Source organism: Siniperca chuatsi, linkage group LG22 (genome assembly GCF_020085105.1).
Source record: "Siniperca chuatsi isolate FFG_IHB_CAS linkage group LG22, ASM2008510v1, whole genome shotgun sequence".
In the NCBI taxonomy this organism is placed as follows: domain Eukaryota; kingdom Metazoa; phylum Chordata; class Actinopteri; order Centrarchiformes; family Sinipercidae; genus Siniperca; species Siniperca chuatsi.
In genome coordinates, this window is record NC_058063.1 from 18,232,746 (window position 1) to 18,254,678 (window position 21,933).

The 21,933-nt window shown below is 39.0% G+C and overlaps 1 non-coding gene across 1 annotated transcript; it reads right to left on the reverse strand.

Moving 5' to 3' along the window:
- Positions 1-21,533: 21,533 nt before the first annotated feature.
- Positions 21,534-21,606, reverse strand: trnak-cuu. The gene has a single exon. It is a non-coding gene; the product is annotated as a tRNA-Lys (tRNA).
- Between the last annotated feature and the right edge of the window lie 327 nt (positions 21,607-21,933).

Here is a 21,933-nt window from a genome sequence, read left to right on the forward strand (position 1 = left end):
AACTAGGATCAACCGGTTACTTAAACAACGCACCCCAACCAACGCAGCCCCCTGCATTGTTTTAACCAACGTATCCTCATACAACAGTTCATAGATATCTTATGAAAAATAATGCATAATTTTTCGTGCATAATCCTACGAATGTCCAGCAACCAGCAACAGGTGTACTGGACCTTGGTAGTTTGGTTAGGTTTAGGAAAAGCTCACAGTTACGGTTAAAATAAGTAAGTTATGTTAGTAACTCACTGTAAGACATGTGACGTAAACACGTAACTTACGTAGGTTTCGTAACTTACGTACTTAATTTACGTACGTAACTTAAAATAAGTAAGTGTAACTTAAAACTAACCCCGGTCTCCCGGGTGAAAGTTCTGTGTTTGACCCATCCATCCACCCCGTCCACCTCCCTACATGGTCTTTGACGCTCTTTATACTTCCTCATCTGACTTCCTCCTTTGATCCCGTCATAATTACTGAGGCCACTGGAGGTCTCATCCCAATGATAAATGTAACTGCCTCGTGGCCTATTACGTGGATTATATACTAATTATAGTGCATTACATTTCGTAGGTTTAACTACGAACAGCCTCTTTTAAAACAGGGCCAAAACACTGGAGTGGTGGCTCTGCAAATGTTTCTCTGAGGCTGAAAAATGTCATCACAAATACATATTATTTCTTTTACCTGTAGTGCTATTTATCCATCTAGATTGTTGCGCTTTGAGCACCACAAGCCGAGTGCCATATAGTTGTCACAGCCATGTCAGTCATGTCCCCACCAGCCCATAATCACCCACACCTGTTCCTAATTTCACTCCTGCCCTTAATCAGCCCCAATCACACCCAGGATAAATTCACTCCACTCTCCACACTCAGTGTCCAACCTTGTTTGTGGATAGGACTCCATCCAGACCATTCCTGTGTCTCTCCAGTCCTCCGTGTCATCGCCAGTCCTCAGTGGCATCTCCATTCCTCCTTGGTCTCTCCGGTCTCCTGTGGCTTCTCTCCGGTAACTTCCCCAGATCCACTCTACCTATCTCCACACTCTCCACTGCTGGCTGTCATCATCAATAAAGACATTTCCCATCCATCTCGGTGTCCTCTGCCTGTTAGTGCGTGACAATAGTCCCATTGTATTCAAAAAAGGCAGACATCTCCAAAACTCAGCAACTCACACCAAAACAATCTAGATGGATAAATAGCACTACAGGAAAGAGGAAAAATATGTATTTTCATTATATTTTGGGGTGTCCCCTTAACCTCAGTGGGCATGGCCAAAAAAAACAAAATTTTTTTCTTCAAAAGGTATAGTTGGCTAGCTAGCATGTGTAGATAGCTAGAATGATGAGTTTCAACTTGGAAAGGCAGTATGTATGAGACACCGCTTAACCATAAAATCTGTACTTTTTTGGCTCTTCCCATTAAGGTTTAACTCAGTCAGAGAACATTTCTGACTCTAGAGCAGATTTGTCCTCAAGAAACACAACTCCGCCTGCAGAGTAGCTGCTTTAAGTTGTTTTCAACTCTGCACAGTTTTACAGACATGAGAGACTGAATCATTTGTCTGTTTCAAACAAATCAAAATATCCCAATCATTGAAACCCTCTGAACATTTTGCAATGTTGACTGGTTACCCAGACACCCGTTCTTGGTGACCTGTGTGAGAAACTTGGCACCAATCGATCAGGTTTATCTCAATCAGCATAGCAGTGCGACCCTGTTAAACCCACATCTCTGATCAGTTTGATTTCCCTATGGACCCTGGATGACCATATCCCCTTCTCTTTTCATGCTTCTACCTTTACATGACATAATGACACATGGCTGTCTTGAATGATACTGATATTATAGAGAGCACACAGTCTATTTTTTTTTCTTTTAAATTATCAATGGCTCAAACCGATGTCAGCATTTTTGCAGTTGAAGCTTTTCCCATTTCTGTGCCAAAAAATCGTTTGATTGTTTCCCCAGAATTACATCTACCTGGTGTGAAAATACCACTGAAATGGCATTTACAGTAGATTGTGTGACGGGTAAAAACCCACCATTAAATCCCAGACTAGTGGAATTATTTTAGGGATAAAAGCTCTAAAAGGTCTCCATAATCCCATAATGGTAGGGAAAACTCTGGGATACATTATTGCCTGTAAAAGATGAGCAAATTGTCAGAACTCATTCCTGAACAATGAAATGCATAATAGGTAATGTGCAAAGAAAGATTAATTTCATATAGCAGGTTTATAAAGCTGATTATATATAGCTACAATCTGGCAGGGGCCGTCATCATGACTGACAACTAACATTTAATAAAAATGCAATATGAGCATTGCAGATTTATACGATCCAATGAATATTTACAGACACTTTGTATTATATATGAGAGAGTGGAATGACCATGTTCATTGAATTTTTCATATAGAGCTCATTTATTATGTTGATACATGAATTCATTCATACTTCCTATGTAAAAGTATGACTGTGAGACTCTGAAAAGAAGGGGATATGATGTTAAAAGTCAAATGATTCTGAACTAAAAATATTTCTAGACATTTTTTCATCCATTCAACATCCATTTTTTTATTCCATTTTTTTTTTTTTTTGGTGGCAGCAGCATATGTCACAACTCATAGCTTTCCGAAGAGTTCCTCTCACAAAGTCACGAATATCATATCAGAAAGTTACTCTAGTGGGCTTGTCTTGTAAACAGGGCTCAATTTGAAGGTTCCATAGAAACCTATGGAGCCACAACTGCATCCATTTTTCGCATGCTTTTCTATCCATGACCATACCACGGATAGATTTGAAATTTTCATCCCAAGCAAGCCTCCATATCCACCGCTTCCACTGCTTGTTACAGTACAGACGCATCTCAAGTGCAGGTTTTCCATCATTTCATTCATCCTTCTATTAATTTAATTAAGCCACGCTCAGATGCAGCTCAACCAAGAGTCAGTTCACAACCTTCAAAGAAACACATACCTTTTTTGATTTTCTTTTCTTTCATGTTTTATATACGGAGAATGGGCAGGAGGTAAAAACTTCCTCTTCCATGACACCTTATTAGGAGTTTATCTGTAGGCAGACAAGAGGACAGAGGGGTAGAGTACATGGGGGGAAAGGGCAGGTAGAGTTAGAGGTTAGTAGAGACACGGAAGAGGGAGGATGGCTGAAAGCCTGGTGTGAGTCATATTTGAGCCTGTCGAGTTCAAATACAAAGCCTGCTTCCTCATATATTAGTCCACCTACTGGCATAACACCATGTGGTCTTTTTCAGAGCCTGATGCGACCAAGGCATTGTCACCTTGTCTGGTCTTTATCTTCGCCTTTTACAAGTCAGTCCGGCCCTCTTTTCCTCAGGATCAGTTACAGAATCACTTATGTTTTTGCTTTAAATCGCTTGAACTGATGTAAGTTTTCTACATTTTCTATATACCCTGACTGAGTCTTTGGCTTCTGGAGGAAAGGAGAAAGCAATATCTGCTTAATCACTCCTGCAGCCACTCCATACACATCCTTTAATAATGGTTTCACCTTGACTCTGAAGGCTGGTGGGTAGCCTCGCTACCTGTTCATAACACCTGTAATGAGCCATTTTTTTACTGCATCCAGTTGGATTTCTTTCTCTTTATATGTGAAGTATTTCTTTTGATAAAGCAGAAGGTGTTGGATTGAATCTCTAGATGATCAGAGTCATTATAGCAAATTCTGGATTCTATAAAGTGCATCTTAAAGATGCAATACAATATTTTCTTTTTGAGGAACATTTTACTGTCTTGAAAACAAAAACTTGCAACATCTTCTATTCCTTAACAACAGTCTACAGCCACTAGTGTGGCTATACTTAAGTACAGTGCTGCTTTGAGCTAAATGATAATGTCAGCATGCAAACATGCTCACAACGACAATGCTAACATGCTGATGTTTGCAGGTATAATTTTTTTTACCATGGATAACATCTTAGTTTAGCATGTTAGCATTTGCTAATTTCTAAACACAAAGTACAGCTGAGGCTGATAGAAATGTCATTAGTTCTGCAGGTATTCAGTCATAAACCCAAGTATTAGACAAATTAAAATATTGATGTGATGATGGTACTAGGTGAAAATTTAAGGGCTCACCAAAGTTATTACAAGTCATCTTGTGTGGAATATGAATGTCTGAAACAAATCTCATGGTAATCCATCCACTAGTTTTTTGAGATATTTCACAAAAAACTGTCAACTTCATGGTGGTGCTAGAAGAAAAGTCAGGGGATCACAAAAGTTAGTAGGATTCATCTTCTGGGGACCATGAATGTCCCAAAATTCCATGGCAATCTATCCTGTAGTTGTTGCGATATTTCAGTCTGGACCAAAGCAGTGGACCGACAGACAGCCATCCTCAAAGCCATGCTGCTATCGTGGCTAAAAATATGTCAGTTTTGTCTGTCACCATCATCCTACAGTCATGTTGATTGTAGTCATCAACAACTAGTTTGGAATTTTATTCAACGAGTCAAACATTGTAGTTACTACAAAGAAAATTCCTAAAAGAAACAAATCACAATAAACACAAAATAACAAGATGTTGCATTTGTACTATACTGCACTGTATTGGCAAAGCCTTTTATATATGCAACAAGGAAGAAATGAGCAAATAAATAGTTAACAAAAGAGTACATGAAGACATGAAGACAGTACAAGACACTGAAGAAAGTAACCAAGGAACAAAAGGAAGAGTTCAGAGCTGTGTCAAAACAAAGGTCAGCACCAAAGTGATCTGGTGAAATATGATAACCAACGACTCAATTTAAACAAGAGAAGAACAAAAAGTATTCTCCTTCATTCACGCAAAGGTTATACAGTATAAGAACAAATAATAACTTGCACAAGCACAATTCGCATTTGCATTGCTGTAGAGTTCTCATACCCACTTGCAGGAACATATGGTACATATTTACACCAAGATACATGAAAATTCAAACATACAGATGCACACACATTCACCTATCATGTCCTAAAAGTGTCAAGTGTTCTTTCTTGTTCTATCTGAATTTGAATGTGTTCTTTGCTTCTCTGAGACTTTGTGACCAGCCTGATACATTAAAAGCAGCTTCACAAAACCTCTCTGTAAGTAAATTTGAAACCAACGAAAAAGCTGCAATGCCAGAGGTCAATGTGTAATCCAGACTGTAATAGAGGAGGCGGCTTTGTTAGTGGAGACACATGCAGGTAAGAGTATCAGAAAAATTGCAAGAATAAAAATGAAATGAAGACGTGCCTGTGTCAAGGTGATTTATCTCAGCTGAGACCTGGTTTATGCATTTTCCTTCCTGTTGAAGACTGACCCACCACTTAGTCTGATTTACACACAGATGGGGAAGCATATATGTTTTTCAACTTAATAACAAAACCCTAAAACAGATTCCACCTAACTGGTCCACGATTGGATTGCACAGGATTGCAGTGAGGCCTGAGAAGATTGAGGTTGTCAGTTGAATGTCACAACAATCACTTAATCCCTCAAAAACTTTGGTGCGGAGCAAGCCAGATTGCTGTGAAACTTGGTTTGGATATTCAGGATCCCCAGAGGATGACTCCTAATGATCATGGTGACCCCTGACTTTTTGTCTTGCACCAGCTTCAAGGAGAAATATCTACTTGTAAAGAAGAAAATACAGTATCTGTTTAAATAGCCAAATTGTCATAAGATGTACTAAGAGCATTCATGCTCCATTCCACTCTAGCTATCCTCACCACCTTCAGGCCAAAATGCCAAATACTTGAAAAATGTTCATAATTTAATTGACATGTTACTACCTAACATACTAAACGCATTCATGCTCCAGAGGGGATAGACACTTTTGACTCTGTTGCCTTTCATCTCGCTCTAGAAAAGTTATCTAAAAATTATCTGTATGTTGTTCATTCTGTCCAGCAGAGCCACTGGCTAACTAACTCATAATTAATGGCCAACTGCAGATACTTTATGTGCAACACTCTTCTTTGGGTTGCTGCAAATTCTCCCTTCAGCAACCATGTGTCCGTTGAGTATTTTTGCTTATCGCCCAGAGAATTTATCAACCCCTTAATGCTGATTTCTCCCATCTTTTATGTGAGGTGAGCAGGCAGCACTTCATCAGAGCATATCTGATGCAACATCAGACTCATTTTGAGACATTCTTATTCACTTCTGGAAGGGTTGATTTGATTTGATGTCTCTTTTATATGCTGAAAAGGATTTTAGACTTTGGCACGTAGAATGTGGACCAGGATCTGAAAGTTTCTTCAAATGCTTCCTAAGGCTTTAGAGCTACAGGGGAGTGGGATTTACTGCATTGGGATAATTCACATTGTGTCAACTCATCAAATCAGATGTCTTTTCAAATAATAATTTGTGACATAAATACATGATCAATTATGCTCTTTACTGAAAAGGTACTGAACCAAAAACATTAACATGCATGAGACGGCAATCTCAAACCCTGTACCTTTGATGCTATAATTTATTGCCAAGACCAAGGCCTTCTTCAGGTCAAACCTTGGCCCTACCATTAAAGTACAGCATCAAGGCTCTGAGAGTACGATTGCTGTCTTTTTCATCACATTTTCTCTTGTCATTGCATGTCAGGTAGGAAGGAATCCAGCAAAAGAATTTGGGTAGAAGTAGAAACCACAAACAGCAACTTCAAGCATATGAACTAGAAATCCAAAAGCTCAAAGACATAACACGTTTGCATTCTGCAACAAAAAAAATGACATGTTTACATTCATACGGTAAAGCCTTCTAGTGGCCATAGGAATTACAACTCTAGTCTGTCGGGAACAAAGGAGGAAGTAGTGTGACATTATTATAGAGCGACAAAATCTATTTAGAAGCAAGGTCGGGTTGGATGGGTAGGTCAACAACATAGCAGACTTTTACACAGGAGACAACTGTTCATTTCCCATTTTTTACCGACAGTCAACATGGGTTTCTTTTACGTTATTATTGTAACCATGAGGTCTCCCAACCTCAACAAAGTAGTAACCCGAACCATGATCTTTCCCTAAACTTAACCAAGTCGTTTTCATGCCTAAACCTAACCAAACCTTAACCATGTCACATGATTAAACAGATTATTTTTCAACAGTACTTTGTAATGGTTTTGAAAGGCAATGATAAATTATGTCATAGGGGCATTAGATCAGAAAATGCTTCTATATGTCCTTCTGGAGGGCATGGACAAACTACATATTTCGTCATTTAATTTTGAGGACTTGTTAAAAAACACAAAAAAACATTTCTTTACTGAAAGTCCTGAACTGAATGCCCAGTTTGAGTGATTCTCAAAAATAATGAGAAAAAAAAAATGTAAATTGCCCTCTATGGTGCAAAGATGGCACCATAGTGCTTACATACAACTCTGCTCCACCAGGTTTTCAACCTATCAGAAGCTGTTTAAAAATGTTATACACTGTTGAAAGCCAAATGCATTTTTCACACAGAAAAGCACCGCAAAATGTTGTCAAATTAAACATACCTGAACAAATTCATTGACAGGTGATATCTCTCAGGTGAAGATAAAGAAAATGTTGCCAAAAAACATCCCTGACTTTCACATGCATTACGCTTTGTTTCACAGTGCAGCACAAACCATGAAAACAAAATGACTTTGGGTCAGGTGTTGAAGCATGTGAAGTCTTATTTCGGAACATTTGTCTTACAACAAAAACAGCTCTTGTACACACCATCAAACATGGCGCAGGTGCACAGGAGTTGAGGTGGCACAGGTCAGTGGAGGCTGCGAGCTGCTCCGTCATGCATCGCTTGCCTAATTGACAAAACGTACCTCCCGATGCTGATGTTTGACTTTGTCAGAGTACAAGCTCAGTCTGTCACCATCACTCATCACGTGTGACACCATACAGCAGGTTCACTTAAGAGTCCGCGTACTTCTTACGAGAGTTAAAGTAACTCAGCGTGAGTGCAGGAGGAACAGGATGAAAAATTAAAAGGGACTCACAGATGTCACATCATGTGTGGCTAATGTTAAAAATGTTACCCTCACATCACTGAGTAGCTCTTTTTTTCTCAGTGTCTCTCTCTCTATGTGTGGCAGGGTAGTGTGTGGGCATGTGACAGAGGCAGCTTTAGGGCACATGAGGCCACTTTTACATGAGTTTATAAGTGAGATGTTTCATTTAAGAACATAAAATGTTCAACAGCAGTATCTCTCAACTTGTACATAAAAATGTACTGTAGCACAGCTTGAAATCAGATTGGGGTTATAAAACCACTGGACTGTACAAAGGCACACCTACTTCTGCTTAAAAAATGTAAATTAGATTACTGTACTAAATTAATATTTGATAAGTAGTATAACTGTGATCATGAAAAATTCTTGGGTTGATAACCTTAGGATTTGTGCATATTGTTGTGAGTATTATTGACGTATCTTAAGGTGTAGATGTTGCATTCTGGTGCACTCCATTTTGATAACCCAAATTAACTACACATTACTTTTTTAGCCTTGCTAGCAGCATGGCTTTAGGGATGGCGATGTCTGTCTGTCTGACGGTCGGTAAGTTCGGTCCACCACTTTGATGCAGACTGAAATATCTCAACAAATACCATTAGGTTGGCATGTGGTATTAAGTTAAATGTCTCATCTAGAGAATGGATTGCCATACAATTTGGTACAGGCATTAATGTCCCCCACAGAATTAATTGAAATAACTTTGGTGATCTTTTGACTTTTTGTGTTCGCTCTATGCTGAAAATGAGTGTTTAGCTCAAAGCACCGCTGTGCTTATGTACAGCCTCTAATAGCCACTAACATTCGGTTAAAACCTCCCAAGTCTGGTGTTGGCATTTTGCAGTGGTTTTATTTGCACACAAGAACTGCATGATCCCTTGTGGGTTGAAAACATTCCAAGGCCATCTAGCTTATGAGACTATCAAGCCTCATGATTGACAATTCAAAAATAAGTTTGTTGTTCTTCCACACTAAGTGGAGATTTTGGAGATATGAGTACTATCATCCGAGTTATCCATGTTGGACCACATAACTTCCACCTGGTCACACCAACATATGTGCATCAGTGAACGTGGAGAAGAGACGAGCAGAGGCATGTAATGGAGAACAAGACGAGGAGAGGGATTGTATTGTGTAGCTCTCTTGGGGGGATGGAGATAGGATTTTCCACCAATCCATCCACCTGTGCAGCAAAGATCCATCCAACTGTCACTGTACCACCCAAGGGTATGAATAATTTATATTTATGAGATAGAAAGAGAAACACTGACAAAGAAATTGAGATAAGAAAAATAAGAGATTCAAATTCAGATCAAAATTGTATCCATGTTTATTGTTTAGTAAAGATTGGATTTAAAAAAAAAAATTGTTTAAGAATACTGTTTTTGTTAATGCGTGTTGTTTTTACTTACTTGACTATGACGAATTGAACCAAAAGCAGGTGATCCACAGGACAAATTTAAGATACAAACAGTCCAAGAATGAAAGAATGACTCACAGGTGGTGATAACCTGAATAAAAAAGAGCCAATGAGGTTTGATTCTTGGGATTATATCGCAAAAATTAGCACAAAAGTTCATCATGATAATGATTATTACAAACCTATCGCCAGACTATAAAGTCAAATTTAGACAATTCAGCAAAACCCTGGATTACATTGCCAATGCTAAATGCTTTCTATGTGTGTAATATGTGCACATGGCAACTACGGTGTGATTAAGGTTAGGGAATTTTTAAGGTATGGTAAAGGTTTGACAAACAAAACAATGAAAAAAACAAACAAACAAACCAGTGAGTCTAACATCTAGATATACATGTAGACGTGCGTCTGTTCACTGCAACACTGTTTTGGGACTGGGTTGGGCCAAAAACAGGTGTAGTGCACGTGTTGATATCTGGGAAAAGAGTCAGTTCAGTTTAATTCATTAGGTTAAATTTAATTACAGCAGCAAAAATTGGCTGAAAACTAAACACATATGAATTATCAGTATATACTGTTTTGATTGTTGCAGCTTCATAAGCAATAACAAATCACTATTGCTACTATAAAAGCTACTTTAGAAATATTGCACATTGGTGGCTTCCAGTGGGATTTTTGGTAACCATTTACAACCTCAGCACCCACAAATCATGTAATGTGACACTCAGACACCGCAATTATTAACCTAGCTAGTCTGTGAGGGAAAAGTTTAAAGGGGGTGAATCCAGCTTTCTCCTGACACAGTACTCGCTCCTTGCTGTTTAAGAGACAGTTGGGATTTTGTGCTCTCCTTTTGAACTGTCATTTCTTGTGGGTGGATAAGATTTATCACCATTGCCCATTCCAACATGGAACAATTCTAGTCTCAGAAGGGAGTGAAGGGATGTAGTTCTCTGTTAAAGCCCACTAATAAAACCAGGTACAAGATGTTTGGCTGAATCCCTCCAACTTGCTGGTGAAACATTTCTATGAGGACACTGAACTGTTGATAAATGTGAAATGCAGTCTTTCAGTGTAGCTGCACTAAAAAACAGCAGCAGTGGAAGTTTACATTCATCAGCAGGCTTACACAGGCATGTCAGACATAGCAGAACAAGAACCTAATAAAAAGGCCTACAGTCTCCTGGCCCCTTCAAGCATCATGAAAATGTAGACTGACAAAGTTAATGGTAAAATGAGTAGAGATGGTATTTATAAAGACTGAAATGGCAATTTTTTTGTTTTTCATTTGCCACTGTTATTTGTCTGACTTATTTATTGTGCTGCTGGATGTCATGTCAGAAGGGTTTTTAATGAGCAGCCAACTCTTCCGATTCTGTCTTTCCCTCAGAATAAAGGCCAAATGTTTCTTGTTTGTGAGATTTTGAAAATTGAACTTTCAAAACAAAGTCTCTCATTATAGCCTCTGTTTGAAAGGGGATTTCTGTTTCTGTGGCTGCGTCATCTCAGACAGTGCATAACCTGTCCCATTAACCGTCTCCTGCAGTATCCACTGTCCCTGATCTCTGTTCACAGGTAAAACAACCTGTAGAGACATTGAGCAGAGGGTGTGTGACTCAGCTACTGTTGAGTCACAGAAGCTATGCAGGAAATCTGGAGAGTGTCTGCTCTCCTTTTGAACTGTCATTTCTTGTGGGTGGGTAAGATTTATCACCATTGCCCATTCCAACATGGAACAATTCTAGTCTCAGAAGAGGGTGAAGGGATGTGGTTCTCTGTTGAAGCCCACTAATAAAACCAGGTACAAGAACTTTCAAAACAAAGTCTCTCATCATAGCCTCTGTTTGAAAGGGGACTTCTGTTTCTATGGCTGCGTCATCTCAGACAGTGCATAACCTGTCCCATTAACCTTCTCCTGCAGTATCCACTGTCCCTGATCTCTGTTCACAGGTAAAACAACCTGTAAAGACATGAGGAGATGATGTGTAACTCAGCTACTGCTGAGTCACAGAAGCTATGCAGGAAATCTGGAAAGTATCTGATCTGAACTGACTGTGAATTTGATAGCTTTTTTACAAATGAACCTAAAGGAGTAAACTTTAATTCATACGGACTGACAGGTAACTTGTGATTGGACAGTTTGTTCTTATAAGATTGCTTCCTTGACAGATACAGTGATCAGTAGATGGCTTCAATAGTAGTTTTGCTTTTGAATTCATCCTAAAATCATCTACTGTCATAAAAACCTGTGGTTCAGCCTAAACAAATCGAACCAAATGGCCAAATGCATCAGAGATTGTTTTAAACGTACCCAACAGGTTAAGGGTGAAAACAGCCTTAAAGTAATGTTAATAGGTTTAGGGGTAGTAGTGCTGTGCTTATGCTAGTTACAGGGTTAACATAGGTGCTATTTGTAGTGTATAAGAGTCAGTTGCTGTTAATTTGACTTATAACACTGCAAGAGTTGAAATAATTAACACTGACTTATTGTAAAACTGTAGATTATACTATTGAGATCCAAATATAGTGCTTCGTCGATCAAAATTAAATACAGTAGGTTGTGTATTGTAGTAGCTCTAATCTTGTGTTCCAAGTCAAGGATTTTCTGACAAGGAAAAATTCAATAATAATCTTCTTTGTTAGATTTCCTATGCAGGAATTTTAGTCTGTCAAACCCGTAAATTAAACTTTTTCTGAATATTTTGTTGTTAGAGTCCATGTTTTTTTTTTACACTGTATTAGCTTGAATGCACAGAGCTCAGAAATAAAATGCTTCTTCCCTCTAATCTGTGTCAATCCTCAGTCCTGCCTCCCCTTCCAGCAATCTAATCACAGACTGATTTGCACCTAGTGGATACAATTAACCACCTGGCAGGGAAAAAAACGGTTGCCTGCAAAAAATAGTCTGTGTTGAGAACCACTAATCTTTGGAAAACACTTCACTTTTCTAATGAAGGGTTAGCATTATTATTAAACATTATTGCTATTATAAATAGCTGATGCTATTCTAGTCAAACTTGTTTTAAGATGATAAAGTAACTACCAAACATGGTAAACAATATGATGACCCATGTCCAGTATGTTTTGAGTTCAAGTGCAAATTCTTTGGAAAATTTGGGATTGGGGAAAAAAGTCTCAAGAGAAATTCAGGGTAATCTGCCAATTTGGCATCAGGCAGACATAATAATCCAAAGCATGAATTCATACTTTTTTTAGCATAGGAAACAAAGCCTTGGTAGTGTCTGAAACAGGCTTTTTCCATTGGAGATTTAACCCCCAACTCGTACTATTAGTGCCTTGGTAAAGCAAGGCACTAATAGTACGCGTTGAACCAGTCTGATGTTCCAGTTCTGCACTAATTCCATGGCTAACACTGTGGAAAACCTGGGAGTTTTTACTGTAAATCAATGTGTGAGTCATTGCAGCAAGTGTCTGAAACCTTCAGCACACATGCACACACTCAAACACACACCGTTATCCACTGCCCAGTAATTCATCCATTAAGCTCCAATGGGAGTTAGTGTGCTACTTCACTTTACTGTTCTTAAGAACAAAATTAGACTTCTGGGAAATTGAAGATGGACATCGTTGCTGCATAATGAGCAGGTGTAGGTGAGTGTGAGATTAACAGGGACTTGCGTTTTCCCCCTTTTACAAAATTAGCCATGTAAAAGGCTCTGTTCATTCAGTCATGAAAAATATTGTTGGTTGGAAACTACTGTTAAATTTGCCCTTAATTACTCACTGTTGTTGAATCCTTTTGTCTGCAGTCCAGCCAAAAGTTTAATCAAACCCAGATTTTCAGAAAGGAGAGAGACAAAGAGATGGAATGACTTTTCTCTGCATGCAGTTAGGTTCAAGGACATTTGTCATTCAGAAAAAAACGGAGAGGAAAGCTGTCTGGCCACCATGCTGGTTAAATTTACTGTAAACAGTAGATCTGCTTAGCATGTTTGCATTATAAAATCACTAAACTTTTGACAGTGGAGATAATAACCACCACAGAACGAGAAGGAAAATGGTGTTTAAATTTGGGTCGCCAACAATGTAAAAATATGTGGTTTGCCAGGATATATACAGTATGAGGTTAGAAACTGCGTGTGTGTGCAGTCTGGTGTGTTTTTTTATCCAGCTCAGATCTGCTGCTCTGTGTTTATCTATGGAAAGATCCCCTCCTGGAAATCAACAGGGTCCAATTCTGAAGAAATCTGGCGTTTTATAGGTGACACAGGGGACGACACATGGCCAGGCACACACAAACACAGGAGGCTAAGTACATGAGCACACACAGACAAAAGAAGACAACTTAGTAGCAGTCCACTTCCCTCAGGAGGTTTTATTTACTGAAACAGTGAGAAGGCAGAGAGGGAGGTTGAGTAGTTGTGACAGAAAATAGGAGCTTCTGCTGAGTTTTGCTCCTAAACCAGCAAGGACAGGAATGAGTCTTCTCTTCCTTCATTCCCTTTTTCTTATCCCTTTCACTCTTTCCTTTTTTCCTCAACCTCAGGTAGGATTTTATTTCTTTCACCTCCTTAAGGATTATAAACTTTCACATGAGGATGCCATTTCCAGTAAATGCCCTTGTTTACCTCTTGTTTCTGACTGTGTCAGGATTTTGGCATGGGCCAGCGCCCACATCCACTTTCAAGAGTTTAGTGAAAGATCACTAATTGTTGCACTAATTATTTTTTCATATTAAACATGAATTAAATCACTACGTGTAATGTGAAAATTATCACCCGACTCTGCAGTTCATCTCAGCTCTGCAGAGCATTTTAGAGACTTTCAGCTCGTTGTTTTGATTTTATAGCCTGCTCTCATCAACCCCCTTTTCAGCTGCAGTAGACAGCTTTTTTCAGCAAAAGCGCTCTGATAAAACCACTGCACACCACCTGCCCAGCACCACACTGCACACAGACAAAGATAAGCAGCTAGCTAGTGAACATAGTGGAGCATTTAACAGCTAGAGAGCCAGATATTTTTCTCAGGAGTTGGTGGAGACCAAACCAAAGCTAAAAAGAGTGAATATTGAACTTCCATTTGTGAGGTGACCAGAAACACGACTCCAAATGAATGCTAATGCTAATCAGTGTTAGGTTTACAGCTTGTTCTGCTGTCCTCAAGAGGCCAAATCTTTGATGTGCGTACCTTTCCTCCTATTATTTACTCCCTGTTACGCTCATTGTTTTTATGATATTCTGTTCTCCTGCATTATTTCTTTCTCTCTGTCATACAAAAACATATCGTGGATATGATAGCGGGTTCCAATTATGTATTCTGGTGACACTTATAGAAAAAAACTTGCACACCCTTATCTATCTCATCTGACTTTAAAAACCCACACACCCACACACTGAAACCATGTAAAATTAAGCACATGCCGACCCCATGCAAACGCACACACACAGATTACAGACACCAATGTGACACACTTGCAGTAAGTCACACAGAGAGTGGCGGTGAAAGCAGTGATACTCATTTACACACACTCCTACATGAGGAGTGTTTGGGGGCTGATTAATAGAGTAATGGGCTTTTATACCAGCACTGTGAGTTGGGTAACAGGTTTCATTGTATCACAGGGAATTAAGGTAATAACAGCGAGCATGGGGGGCATGACGCCAGACATAAATTTATGCCCCTGGAATGACGACAGACTCGGCAATGTGGGGTCCTTAATGAATGACGTGCGGTGGTGTGTGGCAAATGATTTTTATGCAGCTCATCGTATCAGAAGTGACTTATGCGCCAGTGGATTCCTGAGAGTTTATTACAGCTGGTAGTAACAGCAGTCAGGTTTATGGTCCCCAACATTAGTCAAATGTGAACAGCCTTTCAAAGTGCTCTTTAAACATTTTTTACCATCTCCTGTAGATTGACATTGACATTTGATCTGTGATTTCAGACAGATGTAACAACTCTGCAAAGAATGAAGTGAAACACCCTGGAAGTGTGAATGTGACCAGGATCAAGTTCCAAAATGGAATGGCAATTTCTAGCTGAGAATCGATCAGGCAGCTGTAAAATATAGATCATCTAGGTGTGATAGCTGCACAAATGGTCTTGCTACAAAGTCAGTCAAGGTGTTATGTTAGATTTCAAACAAAAAAAAACTCTGTAAAGTCAGATTTACTAGAAACTGTTCATTCTGCAAATATAAAATGTACTGAATGATCTTTTTGTGATTAAGTTATTGCATAAATATATGGTCTCAAAGCGAATCTGTGTTTTGGACAAGAAGCCAAATCCTGATTGTTTTAAAGGAACTAAATATTTCAAGTTTTGATTAATCAAGTGCACTTTGAAGCTTATTTTGGGAAATTATAAAGTGCCTTATCGCAAAACCAACTTTGGACAGACAGCTTTGGAGCTCCTTATCAAAACTGATCATAATTGGGTGCATTTTAAATACAAATTATCAGAGTTTCTGAAGAGTAACCAGTCATGCAGCCATCAGTGACCATGTCTGTCTTTGAGCCAGTCTCTTCCCTCTTTCTTTCTTCGTTGTATTTTGTATCTCTTTTTATTAGCCACACTAGCAGTGTGACTCTAGGGATGGCAATGTTAGTCTGTTGGTCTGTCCAACACTTTGGTCTACACTGAAATATGTCAATAACTATTGAATAAATTGCCATCTTTTGACTCTGGTGATCCCCTGACATTTCCTATAGTGTCACCATGACCTTGACATTTTTGGTTTTGCGTGAAACTGACTATTTAATAAATTGCCATAAAAGTTTGTACACAAATCCATGTTCCCAGAGGATAAATCCCAATGACTATGGTGATCCTCTGACTTTTCCTCTAGCGCCACCACGATGTTCAGATTTGCAGTTTTGAGGGAAATGTCTCACCAACTGTCAGATGGATTACCGTGACATTTGGTACAGATATTCATGTCCCCCTCAGAATGAATTTTAATAACTTTGGTGACCCCCTGACTTTTTAAAAGAATTTTAAATTGTCCAATACTTTGTTTTACGACCAAAACTAATGACATTTCCATCAACCTCAGCTGTACTTTGTATTTGGTGCAAATTAGCAAACGTTAGCATGCTAACACGCCAAACCAAGATGGTAAACATTATACTTGCTAAACATCAGCAAGCTAGCATTGGCATTGGGGGTATGTTAGCATGCTGACGTAAGCATTTAGCTCAAAGCACCCCTGGGCCTAAGTACAGCCTCAAAGAACTGCGAGAATTCTCAATTGAAGTTCATCAAGGGTCAAACTCTTATGCTATAAAAGTTCAGCTCTGTCCTGAAACCAGGGCCAGTAGTCTGCCACTGTTTGTCGTGTGCCTGGGTTAAACCTGATGGGCTGGGTAACCTGAGCCCATCAGGTTACCCAGCCCCCTACTCCACCAAGCTGACATCTTCTGTCACACTTCACATCCTCCAAGCTGCCCCATCAGCTGACCATCCCCTTAACCTCTCTCTCTTGCATAATACACATATGTTTAGTTTGGAATAACCAGAAGAACTGGGTAGTTAGCATGAGTGGTGTTAGCCAGCATGGCTGAACAGAGAAAGAAACCTGGCACACTAGAAGGAGAAAGATTTAAAAAAAAAAGAACTAATATTGTATTTATTCATATACTCATTTCAAAAGACACATTCCTTGGACTTATTTCATAGACCTCTCAATGTTGGATTGACCATTTTGGTATGGGGTCTCTTCTAATCTTATTGTTGGATTATACTGCCATTGTTGTTTCTTCCATTTTTGTCCACATGTCCTTTGTTTTTTTAAGAGGTTTTCCTTGTCTTCTTGGAAACCTTGGAATAGGTCAGGAACTGTTACTTTTGTAAATCCCTTTGAGACAATGTACATCCTTTTCAGCTATAAAAATAAACGTGATTTGATTTAACATGTAGAGTACACACATATGCACATATATAAACATTTCTGGACCATTACCTTTGTGGATAGACTTGCTGTATATTCCTCTTTTCCATGTGTAGACAGTTTTCCCGACACAGGGTGGGGGGAGGAGGTACGGAACGCTGAAAACACAGAATGTCTGGAACTCAAAAATATCAAAACAACGCAGTTTCAAGTAGTGATTCACCACCCAATTTTGGATTTAGGTGCAAAAAGACTTTATTAACATAGACACAGTATAGACAAACCACTTTTGGTTACTATTTTTCCTTAAAATACATAGCTACATTACCAATATGCTACCTCCACTGCCTTTTAAGGCAAACCTCCCCTCACAGTAGCCCATGCTTTCCATAAAATTAGAGAGAGCAATATACATTGTAGATAATATGAAAGCATGGTCATTAGAAGAATGTATCTATAACCACTGCCACCTGGACATTGATACAGAGATACATTTCTTCTGCACATTCGAGATGAATATTGTCAAAGTTTTGGAAAAGCTATTCCAGGCCTCATGATAAAAAAGCTTCCTTTTCTGTTGGGGCTCAACCTACATCTAACAGCCTTAAGTATAATATGAAATGATTAAAATCAACATATATGTCGTTTTTGAAATTAATATTTGTACAACTGACCGTTTGCTCAACCCCTCCCCTAAACAGCGAGTGTCCAGTCATAGCTTAGCAATCATAACTAGGTACTACTGGTCTGTCAAGCTTTTGATTTCTCCACATGCTGAAATGGTGTGCATGGGACTGTAGTAAGAGCATTTTAAAGTGTTTGGCTTTACTCTTCATTGAAAATGGGGAAGTTTGGCCTCATCCTAAAAGCCTTTTCTCTTGTGACGTTAAAAGTGAAAATACGAAAATATGAACGGCTAAGCAGCCAAATAGAGTTATGTTAAAACAAAATAAAAGTCTCACATTTTTCCTTCTCATACTTATTGTACTAGGACTAACTAGCTCTACACTGAAATACAAGAGGAATGCTGTTTCTTTATTCAGCATTACACATATTCTACATGGATCATCAACATGTGGGAAGACACGCAGCTTTGACCTCAGTCTAGTAGCTTGATATCATGTATGTAGCTATAAATCATATTTAAGACCCATGAAGATTCTTGACACACTGAGAAACATCAAAAAGCCAGAGCTTAGATTGATAGAGTGGACTGATAGAAGGAGGGAGAAATGACAGAGCACATACATCAGGTAGATACCAAGGACTTCATTCATGAATACTAAGACGTTGCCCTGACACAGAATCTCATGACCCCACATTAAAGTTTAACCCCCAAATTCTGCTAAATCCCTCCCTCCCAGCATATTTAAAAACTGCAGCAGAGGACTGCACAGGACAAGCACTGTAGGTGGCGTGGCTATGTAGTGTGTGACGCGGGAGCTTAGGAGACACCGACCAGAGTGGCGACAGACAGCTCACCAGCCATGAGCAGCTGCTGTCAGACTCTCCGTGTCCATGCTGGAGCTTTGACAGTCAGAAGAACGGAAGCAGTCATGGCCCTATGTAAAAGTTTCTGTATGGTACCTGTGTTGTAGCTTTGCTAACGTTAGAGGCTCAGAGGGGCTGAGAGGCTCTCCGGTGAGTGTGTGTTGCCCTGCTGTTTATCACTGGCGCATCATCAAGGGAAAGAATGGTGTCTGAACCATTGCGCCAAAATTGAAAAATACTAAGTAGAGGGTAGCAAAAAATAAGTAAACTCCTGTGAATGATGTGTCTCAATTTGCATATATTTGAAAATGAGCGCTGTTTCACAGACTCCCACTCAAAGGCAGGGGCAGGGGGAGGTGGGCCGGCCACATCTGATTAGAGGGCATTAACACTCTTTTGTTTATGTAAATGTCAAGACGGTTGACTCTATGTCAGCATTGGCCTTGCAAGGTTCAGGGTGATTTAAAACAGTAGATGGTGTGTTGAGCCATTTTCAACCCATGAAATGCAGATTTTCATAAATTTGGTAAGAATGTCAATATTAACACCAGCACTGATGTGTTTCATCACAGTACAGTTATATGATTTAGTTTACAGCTCAAAAAATACGTTTAAGTGTGCAGTACCTCTTAAATATTACTGTCACACACACACACACACACACACATATATAGTATACGCACTTTATTAACAAACAACAAACACACCCATGACTCCACTCACACACACAAACTCTTTTTCTGTGTTTGGCTAGCTTCCATCTGTAAGCTGCATCGTCTCACCAACACTTTCTATCTTCAGTCATCCTGATTTAAAATACATCAGCTCGACACTTTTTTGTTCAGAGGCAGGAAGGGGACTAACAGGACAACAAATGAAAAATGGCTGTGGACCAGAAGTTTATAGTATCAATGTTCTCCTCTTCACTTGACAGAAGGGAGCTTAAGTTAGTGTCATGCCACAGGATCTTGTTTGAATTTTCAATGAAAACATCACAAAAAAACCCCTCCAAGGTTTTACTAGTAGCAAAGCCTCTTTTTTTAAATTAGAAGATAATGAATAGAGGCTTATCTGAGAGTGGTTACAACACAGAAAATCACTTAGTGTTGATTACATATTGAAGAAGGATGAAAGCCGAACATGAAAATCATTTGCACAAAATAAATTCAAATTATCTGATTTACTAGAAAAGAAAAAGACAGCAAGTAATGCTTATCATAGAGCCAAAAAATCCCTAATCCCTAAAGTTCCCATTGTGGGGCCACTGGCTGTCTTTATAAATCAACAACCACATTTTAGCTAGAGAAGGGTTTGAAACACAGACCTTTTGTTTGGGAGACATCTATTCTGACAACCTAAGTACAGCCAGGAAGACTATTTTGCTTCACTTTACTTGAATCAAAGAACGTCGCAACATTTGCATTATTATGTTGTGCACAATGTCCACATCTAAAGCTACCTTTCAGAGATTTGAATGGTCAGGCTTCTAGAAAGATTTAACAAAAAGATTTAACCTTCTATAAGAGATTAGAGAAGGCTGTTTAGTGATCTCCTGAAGTACAGGCGCAGCATGCAGGATGTGCCAGTGTTTCTCGATCATGTTTTTAATTTCTGCAGAGCAGAGATTAACATCAGTGACAAAACATGCCTGTGGGTCATCATTTTCGAGGAGCAAATCTTCTCTCTCAGTTATTTGGCGCGTTGAAAGGCAGCACCAGTCCCCTTTAGAGGGTACACGTATTTAGAGGGTCACTCAATGTTCATAAATATGACTCATCCATGTGTTTGTATTAGTTTATGTTAACTAACTACAGTAGCTGTTATGGCTAACTGTTAATAGTTGTAACTAAACTGCTGAGGTGCACAAGTCATTCTTCTTCTGGAGTTTTAGTCAGTGATAAGCAAAAGACATTTACTTGCAAGGAAATCTTTGCACATTAGTACTTTAAAGTTGTAATATTAAATTTGTAATGAAAAAGAATATGGGGGTTTTGAGGCAAGTTTCAGATCTTAATGAACGAGGTTGAGCAAATAACATTTTTTAATGTTACAAGTCTGTAAAATGAGCCTAGGGCAAATTAGACTTAATTTGTGATAATTAATTTGTGATAAATCTATTCTAATGAGGTTGAATTCACATGATTGGAACACTATTTGACTGATACTGTCAGTTTTTATTCATAATCTTTGAAAATGCAAACTCTCCTGATGGATTTGCTGGAATTTGAAGTTGACGAGGGAGTGATCTCTGGAGCCAAAGAACAGCAGTGTTCCAACCTTTTATAGCTCACATCTGGCAAATCTCAGAAATGTTATTCTTCATACAGTATGCAGATGTTTGATTTACCCCGAGAGAAATGAGCAGTTCACAGTCAGCAGACATACACATACTGTATCCAGGACTAAAGCCAAACCGAAGGTCCTGTGTTTCACCAATCAGATATATTTATTTATGCATCATAACGTCTACACGCCTATAGCACAGACACCCATGTTATGAGTCAATACTCAACTTATTCTAAAATTTGATTGGTATCAGGCTTTCACTTTTACCAACACATAGATGATTATGTCATTAATCATCATAATGTTTGTTTTTTTCTGACCAACTAATGCAGCCTGTCATTTCCTGCCAAATCAATGCCAGCACTACTATTAACACTGTCCTTGTGCCATTTCGGTCAGGCATGGAGACAGAAGTCAATTTTTTTGCACCTGTTTCAGAAATATCAGAATCAGAAATACTTGGTCCCCGTAGGGAAACTCTTTAAAGTGATGCGCCCAACGTGGGGCTTGAACCCACGACCCTGAGATTAAGAGTCTCATGCTCTACCGACTGAGCTAGCCAGGCTGCTAAGCTGTTTAGTAATTTCATGGCTCCAGAGGAGGTTGTGTTTATACAGTCAATTTGTGATACTCATTTTAACATGAAATTGCACCTGCTTTTGTACCTGCTCACACTGCCAAGTAAAGCAAATGGATTTACAGTAAAAAAGTTATTTCCACACTGACTGTATTTTATCAATATCTTACTAATGTATTTGCTTACTAATATTAGCAAATAAATAATGTGTAGAGCTTATAGAACACCTCCTACCAGTATGAAAAGACACAATTGTCAAGTGTGGGTATGATATAATGACAGTATGCACAGTCACTGCAAGGATGCAGATATATT